This window comes from Scyliorhinus torazame, chromosome 30 (assembly GCF_047496885.1).
Source record: "Scyliorhinus torazame isolate Kashiwa2021f chromosome 30, sScyTor2.1, whole genome shotgun sequence".
Lineage (NCBI taxonomy): Eukaryota > Metazoa > Chordata > Chondrichthyes > Carcharhiniformes > Scyliorhinidae > Scyliorhinus > Scyliorhinus torazame.
The window spans coordinates 17,973,504-17,990,033 of NC_092736.1; positions in this window are offsets into that span (position 1 = coordinate 17,973,504).

A 16,530-nucleotide genomic window follows, 5' to 3' on the forward strand; every position below is an offset into this window, starting at 1 on the left:
ATGGAACAAATGATGGAAGGCATTGAGGGTGTTCCCGTCTATGTCGACAACATAATAATTTGGTCCACCACCCCGCAGGAGCATGTTAGTCGCCTCCAACGCGTATTCAAACGCATACATGAGCATGTTAGAACGTTTTAGTTGCTGTGAAATGAAGAGTCTAAAGTTCTTGTTCCTTTTCACCAAACACCATTTATTTCACTTAAACAGCCTCTGCACAAAACTCTTAAAAACACACCACCTGACAGAGGCCACCTGAAGCCCCTTTACATATCAGTGTCAATTAATGGATACTTAACATAAATGAGACAACTAATTGCAATGTCTCTTAACCCATTTCTTAACAGTCTCCCCTTCCTTGGAGAAAAAAAAATAATTAGGTGAAAACAAAATTTCAAGAAACTCAAAAACACACACATGATGTACCCCCCCCTTTCTTTCTTTTTTTTGTTTGGACGAGAAAGAAAAAAAAAGTCACAGAAACAAGCGCCATTCATTAACAATATCCAAAGGTTTCTGTGAACTTGCCCCTCTTTTCGTAAAACAGTCTGACAATTGATAGCTCCTGTCGACCCATTTAATTTTTGTTATTTCCCCTCTGTCCAACATCTGCTTCAAACTTGCGATGTCTATCCGTAACCTCTTTTCATTGACACTTTTTGTAGAGTGCACATTTTCCCACAGGGATTTATTGTCAATATGACAGTCAATAGGTATATTATCCAAATCCCCTAATCCCAAAATTTCTGTCAATATCATACTTATATAGAAAGCCATATCCACCGCCTCTACAAGGCTTAACGTCTCAGCAGCCAAAGTGCTTTTTACCACTCTCCTTATTTTCTTTGTTTCCCACACAAGTGGGCAACATTTACCATTGTTCCCCAAAAGGAAAATTATAAAACCTCCTGCGCTTGAAACCCCATCACATAAATTTGCGTAGGACGCATCACTATAAACTATGAGTTTCAAGTGCTTAAGGTCACCTAAAACCGGGAACTTCAAAACACACTCCTGCATTTTTAGTTTGGCCAACGCTTTATTTGCTCTTATTATGTCTTCCATTTGGGATCATTCATTTTTGAACTCATCTCTAAGACATCAAAACTCATGTCCGGTCTAGTCTGTCTACCTAACCAGTTCAGTTGCCCAATTAAACTTCGTAGTTGCTCTTTTTCTATCTTTGAAACCATTGCATCTTTTTGTGAAACTCGGCCATGACTAATTGCTATTGGGGTGATGCGTTCCAAATAAGATTGCTGATGTAAAGTTGCCCCTAATTTAGTCTGTCCAATTTCCAGTCCAATATATTTAAATGCACCGGAAGCCTGACTTCCAACCCTGATTTTTTTCCTCGAACCAGAGATTACAATAGCTTCAAAATCACCAGTCCCACCCCACAAAAAATCATCAACATGCATCATAAAAATGCCAGAAAGATTTCCTTTATAGTGCCAGTAAAACATTGCAGGATCTGCTTTCAACTGGCAACAGCCTAACTTTAACAAAACTGACCTTACCGAAAAATACCAGACTCTAGATGAATCATTTAATCCATATACACATTTGTTCAACTTCCAGAGTACCCCTTCTGTGTTAGCTGCTTCTTTAGGAGGACGGAGAAAAATGCCTCTCTGGAGCTGATGCCCCTGCAAAAAGGCAGCTTTTATATCTATAGATTTGCATTCCCATGCCTTCATGGGTAATAGAGCCAAGAAGATCTTTAAAATAACTTTTCCTGCTGTCGGTGAATCTACCCTTAAATCCTGATCTTCTAAGTTTTCTTCAAATCCCCTTGCCACGAGCCTGGTCTTTGCCTTATAAGTTCCATCTGGAAGAACCTTTTCCGTGCAAATCCATCTGTGGGATAGAGCTCTTTGTCCCCTATCCGGTACTTCCGTGTATACCCCAAATTCACTCCAACTATGCAATTCCTGCTGTTTCTCTTCTTTAATAACTTTTTCATCTAATTTATTTGAAGCCACCAAAATCTCCCGTGCATTAATAACTCCTATTAATATTCGTAGTCTTACTCATGTTCCGAGATCTTGACAAACTACGTCCCCTCTCCCGCCTGGTATCTCGTTCTGTACTGCTACTGCTTGATCATTCCCTTCTGCTGTGGGATGTCCTTTCAATAGTTCTCAACCTTTTCCTGCGGACCTGTTCACTATCCGATGTACTATCTGAACTGGCACTGCGTTTCTGTGCCCTCCTTTTTTGAACTTCGTTTTCCCAATCCATTGTCTTGACTCCCCTGACTTCCCCTGAATGCTGTACATTCAACCAATGTTTATACATTCCAGTGGCCTTCCCTGCTCTACAAATAACAGTTGCATCCTTCCATTGACTAGACCCTTCAGGCAAGTATGTCACTTTTGTACCAACTTTTGGCAGTTGCCCTTTCGGAAAAATGGCCTGTTTTAATTCACCAGAAGTGTTGTGTTCCTCCACAGAAACCCTGTCTATATCAGTTAATTGGTCCTCATAGTTCTGTAACACATGCGTACCAGATGACTCTGGTTCCTCGTCATGTCTGTCTGCTCTGTCTAAATTTGAAAATTTGTAATCTGTACCCATTACCCTTGATGAATGGACCCTAACAGTTTGATTACCATGTTGCAAAATCATTGTTTTGCCATCGATGCCTATGATCTTCCCTGGGCCTTTCCATTCATTAGAATTGTCTCTCTTATAGTATCCTGTGCCTCCTTGCTGAAAAACGGCATCTGATGGCCGTACGTTATGTCTTAAAGCTCTGAGAATTCTTTCAGAGACTTCTGCTTCCAAAAAAGCTTTTCTACTGCTATGTAATGCATTTAAATGTTCAGCAAAACCAGAGCTAATTGTAGTCCCCTCCCAAGCTGGAGGCTGGTCATCCAAAATGGACGGAATTTTAGGATTTCTACCAAACACTAATTGATAAGGACTATAGCCCCCAACCATCTGCAATGAATTCTTTGTATGTACTGCTCATGCTAAAGCTGAATTTAGCCTGCAATTTGGTCGATCTGCCAAAATTTTCCGAAGCATGTCATCGATGACAGCATGATTTCTTTCACAGATACCATTGCTAAATGGGCTTTCTGCAGCCGTATTCATAACTCTGATATTCATGTTTTCACACATATCCCTAAACTCATCATTAGCAAATTCTCCCCCATTGTCCGTAAGGAATTTTGCCGGTGGACCCATTCCTGTCCCTAACCATTTTTCCACGATTTGATCCAGAATTACTCTCTTTTCTTTACTTCGTACAATCGTTGATTGACTAAATCTGGTTGCTAAATCTACAAAATGCAAAATAAATATATTATTTGCTTTATCCCAGATCTTAAGGTCCATGGCCACAATGTCGTTAAAATCCCTGGCCAAAGGTAGGGTTACTATCGGTCGTGCTGGTGTCCTTCTGTACTTCCTACAAACTTCACAGCGGTCACTAACCTGTTCTATCAGTTTAGTATAGTCGTCATCCCTTACCCCTGCATCCTTTAATAAATGGATAAGATTTATAAGAAAGATGACTTGTTAAGTGCCTATGAAGCATGGTCGGATTTTGATAAGTTCCGGAAAATGGAGGATAACTCCATGGAAGACTATATAATGGAATTTGGCAGACTATATAAAAGGCTGCAGAAACACAATCTGGAATTTCCACAGTCTGTGTTGGCCTTTAAATTACTTAACTGTGCTAGAGTGAGCAACATGGATAGGCTCCTGGTTTTGACAGGAGTTCAGTTTACTGATAAGGATACCTTACTCGAACAGATGACAAAAGCTTTACAAAGGTTTCTGGGGAAACATTTGATTCCGATGGCTCTGATGACCCAAATAGGTCAGCCTGCAATAAGGCAGAATATGGAAGATACACTAGTAACAGGATGGCGAAATCGTATGGCTACGAACAGAGCTCAAGACTATAGAAGGAGACCGAGACAAGGAAATTATGAAGGCAGAAACCCAGTTAGAACCTACAATAGGAAGATGAACCCCAGAAATGCACGGGGCATGATAAATCGATGTTTTCGATGTGACTCTCAATACCATTATGCTTTCAACTGTCCAACTCATTATGCTAGAGTGTTTGAAACGACACATGACACGGAAGAGTCAGAAGAGGAAAAAGATAGTGACCAGAAAGAAGGCATTGTCCTATTGACAAGCAGTTTTACGCCGGTAATGAGGGTGTTGGTTGCAGAATCCTTCAACTGTGCTGTATTGGACAGTGGCTGCACATCTACTGTGTGTGGAATTGACTGGTTAAAATGTTACCTGGACTCTTTGAATGCTGAAAATCGTAACAAGGTTAAGGAATTTGAAAGTTCCACAAGTTTCAGGTTTGGGGATGATAATACTCTGAAGTCGCTGAAAAGAGTGGTGATCCCCTGCAATATTGCCGGAGTGAATCATTTCATTAGCACGGATGTTGTATCAAGTGAGATACCTTTGCTTCAGAGCAGACCATTGATGAAGAAAGCACACATGAAACTGGATATGGAACAGGATAAGGCAACAGTTTTTGGAAAGACGGTGGTCAATATAATACAGAAAGACTTGAACGACATGACGCCTCCCCTCCAGCGTATTCATCTCAAGCTCCGGCGATACGACTTCCAGCTCGTATATACCCCAGGCAAAGACCTCATCATTGCTGACGCTCTCTCCAGGGCAGTCAACTCTCCATGTGACTCAGCTGGATTTGTCTGCCAGGTTGACGCCCATGTGGCATTCGCGGCCTCCAATCTACCTGCCACGGATGAACGCCTCATCCAAATTCGCCGCAAGACGGTGGCTGACACTTTGCTACAGCGTGTCATGTGCCACCTAACAGACGGGTGGCTCAAGGGCCAATGCCCTCAGTTCTATAATGTCAGAGATATCTGCCGGTAGTAGATGCGGTTCTTCTAAAACTGGACCGCTTTGTCATCCCGCATAGCATGCGCCAGCTTGTCCTGGAACAACTACACGAGGGCCACCTTGGCATGGAAAAGTGCCACCGACGGGCCCGAGAGGCAGTGTACTGGCCCGGCATTAATGAGGACATAGCCAACACAGTGCTCAACTGCCCCACTTGTCAGCGCTTTCAGCCGGCCCAACCACGTGAGAACCCTGCAGCCCCATGAGTTGGTCACGTCACCATGGACCAAGGTGGGCATCGACCTGTTCCACGCACTGGGTAGAGACTATGTTCTGATCGTGGACGACTTTTCAAATGACCCGGAGGTGATATCGGACAATGGTCCCTGCTCGCCAGCCAGGAATGGTCCAACTTTGCCAAGGGTTACAATTTTGCCCATGTGACATTCAGTCCCCTGTACCCCCAATCCAACGGCAAAGCGGAGAAGGGAGTACATATCGTCAAACGGCTCCTCTGCAAGGCTGCCGATGCTGGGTCCGATTTCGACCTCGCCTTGCTGGCCTATCGCTCTGCCCCATTGTCTACTGGCCTGTCGCCAGCCCGGTTGCTTATGGGTCGTACCCTGAGGACGACGGTGCCGTCCATTCATGTCCCAGACCTCGACCACGTTCCGGTCCTTCGCCGGATGCAGCTGTCGCGTGCACAGCACAAGGCGGCTCATGACTCCCGTGCAGCTGATCTCCCTGCTCTGGCTCCGAAAGACAATGTCCACGCCCATCTTCCGGATGGTGGCTGGTCTGCAACCGCTGTTGTCCTTTGGCAGGTGGTCCCCCGCTCGTTCCTAGTTCGTCTACCGGATGGTTCCATTCTGCACCGCAATCGACGCGCCCTTCACTCGTTCCACGCTCGCTACGTGATCCTCCACTGTCGCCTCGTCCTTCTGCTGACCCTGCCACGGACTATGCAGAGCTCCCAGTCACTCTGCCGCCCCCTGACTCTGACGCAGTCCAGCCCGCTCCTGAACCGGCGGCTCTTGACCCACCCTTGAGGCGGTCAACCAGAATTTGTCGCCCACCTCAGAGGCTTAATTTATGAACTTTGCGGACTTATAGACTCTCTGAATTGTTTTGTTGCTTTGTTTGATCGTTTCCCTGGTTTGTATATAGCGTTGATCTCGTTATTCTTGTTGCATACTGCTTCTCTGCACCAGGCACCTTCCCATGTAAATAGCTTAGTTCTCATGTACGTATTCCTGTAAATATGTCTTCGCACCCCACACGTAGTTAGAAACATTCTCACCATACATTATTTATTGCCACACACATACATTCTTTTATAAAAGGGGGGATGTCATAACATACACCAGTATATCATGGTGCAGATACACACACACTGATGGACACACAGCGGGACCAATCAACACACACAACACCGCAGCCAATGACCAGTTAGAGTATAAGCACTATAAAGACAGAGGGCACCAGAGTTCCCGCTCATTCGAGATGCAGCCTCCTAGTAGGACAGAGCTTACAGCTTGCAGCACAGATCTTCACCATGTGCTGAGTGCATAGACAGGTTAGGACAAGGCATAGGTCTTTAGTTCAATCTTATATTGTGTTAACACACAGTGAAAGTATGTTCAACAGTTTCTGACTTAATAAAATAGTGTTGCACTATTTTAAGTGTTGGTGGCCTGTATGTGTTCCACGGATCCCGAGCACCCAACACATCAGTTGTCTGTTAGCTGCCTATTAAATTGGCCTAGTGAGCCGCTGAGTTCAATGGCAATTAAGTATGGGCAACAAACACTGGCCTTGCCAGCAATGCCTACATCCCCAGAGAAGATTACCTCAATGACTTACCCATCAATCGCTATCATTGCGGCGGCATGGTATCACTGTGGTTAGCACTGTTGTTTCACAGCTCCAGGGTCCCAGGTTTGATTCCCGGCGCGGGTCACTGCCTGTGCGGAATCTGCACGTTCTCCCTGTGTCAGTATGGATTTCCTCCGGGTGCTCCGGTTTCGTCCCACAGTCCAAAGACGTGCAGGTTAGGTGGATTGGCTATGCTAAATTGCCCTTAATGTCCAAAAAGCTTAGCTGGGGTTACTGGGCCACGGGACAGGGTGGAGGTGTGGCCTTAAGTATGGTGCTCTTTCCAAGGGCGTATGCAGACTCGATGGGCCAAATGGCCTCCTTCTGTACCATAAATTCTATGATTCTATGACTGACAAGAGAGGGAGGAAACCGGTGCACCTAGAGGAAGTGCAGAAGGAGGCCATTCGGCCCATCGAGCCTGCACCAGCCCTTGGAAAGAGCACCCCACCCAAGACCACACCTCCACCCTATCCCCGTTACCCAGTAACCCCTCTCAACCATTTTGAACACTAAGGACAACTTATCATAGATTATCATAGAATTTACAGTGCAGAAGGAGGCCATTTGGCCCATCGAGTCTGCACCGGCTCTTGGAAAGAGCACCCTACCCAAGGTCAACACCGCCACCCTATCCCCATAACCCAGTAACCCCACCCAACACTAAGGGCAATTTTGGACACTAAGGGCAATTTATCATGGCCAATCCACCTAACCTGCACATCTTTGGACTGTGGGAGGAAACCGGAGCACCCGGAGGAAACCCGCGCACACACAGGGAGGACATGCAGACTCCGCACAGACAGTGACCCAAGCCGGAATCGAACCTGGGACCCTGGAGCTGTGAAGCAATTGTGCTATCCACAAGGCTACCATGCTGCCCCACGTGGTCAATGCGCATCTTTGGCCTGTGGGAGGAAACCTGAGCCCCTGGAGGAATCCCACGCAGACACGGAGGGAACGTGCCGTCTCCTCACACAGTGACCCAAGCCGGGAATTGAACCTGGGTTCTATATTCCAACACTTCAAAAGGGCATCTCTGGTTGTAAATTATTTTCTAAAGGGAGGATATAATTACAAGTCAACGTTTTTCTTTTGTTAAAGTCTAAATTAAAATAACGCAAAGAGTTAACTGCAGTGACCAAGATTGAACTAACCGTTAAAAGCAAGAAAGCATTGTCAATTCATTCCCCAGATTTTCAGCTCAATGTAGCCAAACTGAAAAAAAAACCATTCATTTGTTCAATGCTACACTTCTGTAAAGTTTTTGCAATTAAGCAGCTTGCTGCAAGTTTGACCAATTAAAACACAGCCTAATTGTTTCCCTCTCCGTGCATATTAATAGAGTTGACATTTCAAAATGGACAACTCAGCAAAGAAATTAAACCTAATATTTAATTAACGTACTCCATCGGAACTTGGTTTGTCGCGGCTCATTTACTTTGCTGAATTCAACCAGATTAAAGGGCATCACTTCATAACCACCTCACTTCTTTGTCATCCCAGCGCATACGTTGGTGATATACAGTAAGACTCACTATTGCAACTCAGGACTATAAATCATAAAAACTGAAACAAACATCGTAACCCCCCCCCCACCCCATGCGCATATATATTTTTAACTCTACCTTCTCTTCCCACAAAATAACCCTCTGACATTGCCGGCCCAATAAATAAGGACAGACTCAACTTTAAAAAAACATTGCAGACCTACTGGTCAAAACCTTTTCAACCTTAAAGCTGATAGGGCTGTGAATGCACCTACATCACATGGACTATAGCAGACGGCTCACCGGGACCTTCTCAAGGGCAATCTGGGTTTTGGCAATAATGCTAGCCTTGCCAGCAATGTCAACATCCTATGAAGGAATACGGGGGAAAAATAAATCTATTAGAATAACAGTATGTCTGCTCCCCAGGGGAAACATTGTCTGATTGACAGCTCAGGCTCTGATCTCTGCGGTCAATGTCACAATGTTTGTTGACGTAAGTCAAGTGGTTTCAGGTGTTTGTGATTTTTGCTTTTTGAAACTTCAATGGGTCTGGATGATTTCCACTTTTATGAGTTTGCTATCTCAATGTTTTTTCATCAAAGAAATTTATCAGTGGATTACATTTTTTTCAAAGTTTTGTTTCACAGATCACAATTTACACTGTGATGCTCATTGGTTCAAAAAAGTGGGTTGATTGGTATGGAAATGCCAGAATCTGGCATAGGGGGCATGAGAAGACATAGGGATTGGGTGGAAGGGCAGAGTTTGGAATAGGATGCATTATGGGCCATAGCGGGTGGGTTTAAGGGCAGGGATTGGCATAAGGGACATGAGGGGACATAGGTGGTGAGGGGACATAGGAGGTGGGTGGGGAGGTGTGGGGTGGCATGGATTGGGTATGTGAAGTGTTTTGAGGGTGATGGGGTGAGGGCTGGAGGAACTTTGTGCTTTTTCTCACTGGGATAAAGTCCCATTGCACTGAGGTGAGCATTTTAAACAGCCCACAATGGTACCTGGCAGCCCCTATCCCTGCCTACGCACGTCTGCCTGGGTTGGCTGGCCCAACCCCAGCCAACACCACCAGCAATGGAGATCCCACCTTGGTGGGCGCATTCTCCCAAAGCGGGAATTTTTCTCAACTTCCCCAACCCACCTCAAGGATGAAAATCGACCACAGTCTCCGGATAAGGGGTTCATCATTTAGGAGTGAGATGAGGAGAAACTCGCCACTCAAAGCGTTGCGAATCTATGGAATTCTCAACCCCAGAGGGTTGTGGATTCTCCAGTATTGCATATATTTAAGGGTGAAATAGGCAGATTGCTGGTCTGTCAGGGAATGAATGGATATGGAGAGTAGGCAGGAAAATTGAATTGAAGGCCATGGTCCTACTGAATGGTGGAGCAGGCTCTATAGTCCATGAGGTCTTATCAAAGAGCTGGCCCAGGAATGATAGACCGTAAGGCCTCCTTCTGCTTTGCACCATCCCAGAAGTCTATTCTTTGACAGAGATAGATATTCAAAGTTGGAGAATTCATTGAAGAGAGAAATTGGGCTGGTTTCTAATGCATATGAAGTGGCCTAATGCACAAGTAATTTGAGCTGCTGTAAGTTTCATTCCAAACATCATTTATTATCATTTATTATTGGCCAGATGGATATTTAATATTTGATGCGCAGACCCGTGCGTGGACCGCAAAGCCTCTATTTGATTTGCCTTTCAATGAGCTGCTTAATTACAGAGTCAGCATTCCAAGTGGCTTCTCGGGCTGGATTAACTTCTTTGGCGTGGATTCAACACTAGCCTGCTTTGGATTCCTGTCTGTCCGCTAGAGTTTAATACAGTCTGACAAAATGAATAAACTGTGAAATAATACCGTCCGGCTATAAGATAATATGAGGGAGATTTTCCGGATGACCTTGGTTTGATTTTAAGGGCACGTTTGATTGAAGGAAAGGAGTAGGAAAATAATTTGCTCAGAATACATTCTGCTTAAAATATCAGTGACGTTTTCCCACCGATGCCTTTTAAGTCTATTGTTGGGAGTGGATTTAGTTAATATTAGGTGTGTTTTTTAGTAGAGTGATGTGACAACCTGGGAGGAATTTAAGTCGCATAAAGCAGAATATTTGTTAAAATCTCTCCAAATGGCTACAGATTTTTCCTATTGTCAACTCGGATTCAATGGGGACACGTTTCCTGTTTATTCTGGTGTTTAACAGGCAATCTGTTTCAAAAAAAAATAAATTTAGAGTATCCAATTCTATTTTTTTCCAATTAAGGGACAATTTAGCGTGGCCAATCCACCTACCCTGCACATCTTTGGGTTGTGGGAGTGAGTCCCACGCAAACACGGGGAGAATGTGCAAACTCCACGCGGGCAGTGACCCGGGGCTGGGATCGAGCCTGGGTCCTCAGCGCCGTGAGGCAGCAGTGCTAACCTCTGCGCCACCGCACCGCCCTAGGCAATTTGTCTTAAGTATGCTGTAACTGTCCTGGGCCAGGTCCACCTTGAATTGCATGAATTGCATCAGTGCAGCCTGCTGCATCCCGGTGCTATGATATCCAAAAGAGGGAAGAAAAAAATTGACGTTCCTTGCCTTCTTTCACAGCAGAATGTTGACCTCCAAGGACTCTTAGGTTTTTTGTGCTCTATAAGCTAAGGGGGTTGCGGGCTGGTAATAGGATCAAGCCAGCTGGTGAAGCAAAAGCCAGGATACAGAGCTTCTCTAGTCCAAGATGTGCAGGTGAGTTAGATTGGCCATGCTAAAATTACCCAATAGTGTCCAAAAGGTGGGGTAACGAATTTTCCGGCATTTCCTGCTGGTACGTTCTTCCAGTCCCGCCAATGGCCAACTCATTGCGCTGCAGGAGAACAACGTTGTTAACATTGGCATTGGCAGACTTTGGTGACTGATGTTTTGTTCACCCATATGATTCTTATAATTTACTATTTGTGTTCATTCATGTGATTTGGATATCGCTGAGGTCCCTAATTTCCTAGTGACTTTCTGGGCCATTTAAGTTGCGATCCCAGTTGATGTTATAACTGGATGGGAAGATCCCAGAACAGAATCCTGACTCAAAACTGTAGGCTGGATTCTCCGTTTCAGCGGCCAAGTGCTGACGCCAGCGGAGCATTATTTTACGACCAAAAAATTGTTGTGAACCCTCACCAGGAGGTGCTAGCACTGGCGCCAAGTGACGCTCCCGCCTCCCGCTCCGAAATCGGCCAGAAAATGTCCGGGTCCTGGGTTGCGCATGCGCACAGCTGACGACTTGCAGCGATCATGCTGTACAACATGCTGCCAGCCTTGCGCAAACCCGCCATCTGCAATCTCAGAGCCCACCCCCGGCCACTACCTGGCAACCCCCACCAGCCCCCCAGCCCTTGCAGAAGCCCCCCACCCCCCCCGCCCCCGTCCAGCGGCACGGATGCTGGACAACTGTGGTAAGGCTGGACACAATCTGCAGCCGCTGCTTCGGGTTCACGCACGGCCAAGACCACACATGTCCCACACTGTCAGGTACTTGGATCATCGGGAGTGGAGCATCATGGGTAGGCAGGCCGATGATGCGGCAATGCTGTTGCAACAGCACGAGGCGCGTGTCACGAAGATGCCAGTTTGGAGGGGGAGGAACATGGCTGACCGACACCAAACTGGTGCTGGCCCCAATTTCGGCATTGGGCAACGGAGAATCCCGCCTCGTAACTTTTATATTTTTTTAGAAAACAAGAAGGACAGAGTCACAGGACCGCTAATTAATTTTGACAACAAGGAAAAAACATGTACTAAACTGGAAACAAGTGCATTATGATACATTATATCTTGACTTCCCCCCTTGCCTTAACAATTACTCACAGGTTTTAGGATTAACATGAATTACCAAGTACATCTTAATCTACAATGGTCTCATTAACATAAAGTCTCTTTTAAGCACACAAGGTGACTGTGGGTAAATACACTCTTCACTCAGAATGCCAAGTGAATGTTAGGGGGTGTCCCCTCAGAATCCCCCCAGATGGTCGTCAAGTGAGAGTTTCCAAACTACGCTCACAAAAACACATTTTAAAATCTTCTCTCATAAGTATGCTTTCCGTTATCAGCTTGCATTCTGAAATCCAGACCGGGTTTTCCAAATGACATTTTTAAACAGAGCTTTCGCTCCACTTTTAACAGCGAATCCAGTCCAGGATTCTAAACCAACCCTTTTTAGGATTTCCTTTGTCTTAACTGTTTTTACACAAACTCCATGATCCAGCCATTGATTTCCATAGTTATTTCAATCCCTGTTCCACAGGCTGTAGTAAAATCTCACAAACCTGAAAATCACTTCAGATATCTTTCTGGCATCTCAACCATTTTTGCAGCACAGTCTGTCTTTACTGAACGATGCTCTGTTCCAGGACCTTTAACTTCAGACTTCTTGGAAACTTCTCTTCATTTCTCTAATTTCCTAAACTACCTATTCTTCAGAGCTTTGCACTTGTTTTCTTTATCATTACTCCATGGTGTGGCTTTTCTTCTAGCAAAGCTGAGAGAGATTTTCCCTCTCTAGTCTTGTAAACCAACTGCTTCCAGCAGAGCTGTGAGAGCTGCCTTCTATCTCTCTACCCATCTTCAACTGTAATCAATTAGCTAAATTAAAACTTAAAGGCTTTTAATTAGGGGTCCGCTGACTCTGTTCCTCCATGTTTTATAAAAGAAATATAAAAGTTATGGTTTTTTGAGCCAGGGTTCCAGTTTGAAGTCCTCCCATCCAGTTATAACATTAACTGGGATAGTAACATAAATGTTCTCTGAGATGGCCTAGTAAGTCACTGAAAAAATGAGGGATATCAGTTGCGATATCCCCCATATGCTTATGCCTTTTATTTATTCTTCTCACCGCAGCTCTCTCTAAGCACGATAGAAACACAGTTGGAATTTAACCAACCCTCACACATGCAAACACCTTTGTCCAATATGTACCTAAATATAACATTATATTGAAACCACTTAAAACTATTTCTACTGTTTACGAATACAAATAAAAGTCCCTTAAAACAACCTTTGTTTTCTTAACAATTAGGAGTCAACCACATTGCTGTGGGTCTGGAGTCACATGTAGGCCTGAGCAGGTAAGGATGGCAGATTCTCCTCCCTAAAGAACGTTCGGGAACCAGATGGATTTTTATGACATTCGATGGTAGTTTCATGGTTACCGAGCCTTGATTCAATTCCGGATTTTATTAATTGAATTCACATTCCACCGGCTGAGATTTGAATCCGTTTCACAAAATATACTGTTATTATCTGGAATCTGCTGTCTGAGAGGACAGTGCAAGCAGATTCAGAAGGATACTGCTTAAAACCTTGGAAACAAAATAACTGTGGGGCTATGGGGGATAGTGAGCCTAATTGGTAATCTTTGTCAGAGAGCCAGCACAGACCTGATGAGCTGAATGGCCTCCTCTGAGGTGTATGAATCTACAATGCTTCAACAGTGTAATCTCTCTGGCTCACAGCTGACAAGTGACCCCAAGCTCAGCACTGTAATAGTGAGCCTCGTGGGGACTGGTTCTTATAGTTACTTAACAATGAACATGACTGATGATTCTGTAGCTTGACAGAACATTATGATCCCGATGGATAATAACCCCGGCTGTTACAAACAGTTTGCCGGCATATCGTCAACCTCAGAAGAGAGAGGGTGAAGAAACAGTTTCAATTTAACTCTACAGAGCTGGCATGGATTGCCGTGGGCAAGCGGTAGGGGGTCGGGTGCATCTGAAATTCGAAAGTGAGTCGGAGAAGGGCCAGGGGAATAATTTGATAGATTGCAATGGACAGTATGGTAAGACATGACCTTTCTGAGACGCTTTGACCCTGCCAGATCCGTCGCTATCCATCCTCTCCAGTCCTGTATGCTCCTTGTATTCCGAAGAATAAATCTGCACTCGGAAATCAGTCTGCATTTTCCATCCGTCAGCCACTTTCCATTGATTTTAACATTTCTTCATTTGAGGAGTAGCTTGAAGAATAAAGAGTAATCAAGCTCAATTGAGCAGAAATGAAGACCATACGCACTAAAGAAAAACAGCCTGCAGACGGAAGAACCAAATTGTGACGGCAACTGTTTTACATTTATTTTTCTGTGGGATTCTTTTATATTTCTGCTCATTTTCCATAATTATTATTGTACGGTGGCAGATACTACACAAAGGGTTGCTTAAAGTGGTGCCAGCAAATTTACTCTCAGCTGAATGGAAATGCTAGGAGTGTGATTGGCATAAATATTATTCTTTCTGAATGCATTAAAGTCAATACAAAAGCTTTAAAGAGCTGGTGGCAGCGAACAGCATGCAAATGCTGATTGGCACCGGTAGTTCTTCAATTTTTAATCTCTGCTGGACTTCAAAAGGGGGCACTGAGTATTGTTGTGCAGTTTAGCAGCGGACTAGGAGTAAGTGTTTCTCAAAGTTAAAAGGCAATTGATATTTAGATATTTGGGCAGCAGATGGGGCTCCTGCATTATTAGTGTGGACGGGCTGCGCCTTCACCAGACTCCTAAACTATAGTAAATAGATGTGGAGAGCAAAGATGCCTTGATATTGGAGAGGAAATACTTAAACAGAGCATGTAGAATGCCTCAAGGAAAGAACAAGAATATTTGCATTTGAATATAACACAGATTTGTATTTATTTAGCACCTTTAATGTGGTAATACCTCCTGAGACATTTCGGAGGAGCTATTCCCAGACAAGATTTGACACCGTACCATATAGAGCAGGGTTTTTCCACTGGGTGGGTCGTGGGCGGGTGTCAGGTGGATCATGGTGTTCGAGAATCCATCAACGCAGTTAGGGGCTGGTTTAGCACACTGGGCTAAATAGCTGGCCTTTAAAGCAGACCAAGGCAGGCCAGCAGCACGGTTCAATTCCTGGACCAGCCTCCCCGAACAGGCGCCGGAATGTGGTGACTAGGGGCTTTTCACAGTAACTTTATTTGAAGCCTAATTGTGACAATAAGCGATTTTCATTTCATTTTTTCAGGGTCTTCCAACGTCAGTAGCCTGCAGGGAAAATCCTGCCTAAAATGTCAATTCAGGGAGCAGTTATTTGACGGATTTCCTGTCAGTCTTGTGGTCCCCAACTACCCCCCCCCCCCCCCCACCCCCGCCACAACCCACCACCACCAGCGATTCCCTGGTGGCAGCCCTGTTACAAAAATCATGCGCCACGAAACATTTGGTGGATTCCTTACCCTCTCCTGGTCAAAGCTGCGGCCCAAGAGTTTGCCCAAGTGCGGTCCATCTGCACTTCCACCCCCCCTCCCCCCCCACCCCCGGACATGGACCCTATGTGCCTTCACCCCGATGCAAAGGAGTGGTCCGGTGGGTTGGACAACATGTACGGGACCATACTCCCTCTACGGGAGACCATCCTGAGGCAGAAATAGACCTCAGCAAACAGAATGAGACCATCAGAGAACTGGCGCGGGGAGAACGTGCAAACTCCACACCGTCATCCGAGGTTGGAATCAAACGTGGGTCCCTGGTGCTGTGAGGCAGCGGTGCTAACCACTGTGCCGCCTGTCAAAGACAGGGTCAGGATTTGATGTGCATACTATGGCTCTTGCTCTCCAGTTCGGTCTTGGGCGCAGGTTGACACTCGATCTCTCTTCTCTCTCCGTAACATCCGTTTCTCTCTCTGGACAGCAATCACTTGTCCATTGTTATTCCCAGCCCGTGACGACTGCTCCACGGAGCTAAACTGACAGCGATCCTGCAATTAAAAAAAAACCAAATACTGGGGATGCTGGAAGTCTGAAACAAAAACCGAAAATGCTAGCGGCATCTGTGGAGAGAGAAGGCCTTTTCAAGTATATATCTACTCAAGTATTCAGTTGTGTGAAAAGAATGGAGCAGCTGGGATTTGGGCAGCACGGTAGCATTGTGGATAGCACAGTTGCTTCACAGCTCCAGGGTCCCAGGTTCGATTACGGCTTGGGTCAATGTCTGTGCGGAGTCTGCACATCCTCCCCGTGTGTGCGTGGGTTTCCTCCGGGTGCTCCGGTTTCCTCCCACAGTCCAAAGAGGTGCAGGTTAGGTGGATTGGCCAATGATAAATTGCCCTTAGTGTCCAAAATTGCCCTTAGTGTTGGGTGGGGTTACTGGGTTATGGGGATAGTGTGGAGGTGTTGGCCTTGGGTAGGGTGCTCTTTCCAAGAGCCAGCGCAGACTCGATGGGCCGAATGGCCTCCTTCTGCACTGTAAATTCTATGACATTTCTATGTAAGGTCCGAAGTTCTCCGGCCGTTTGC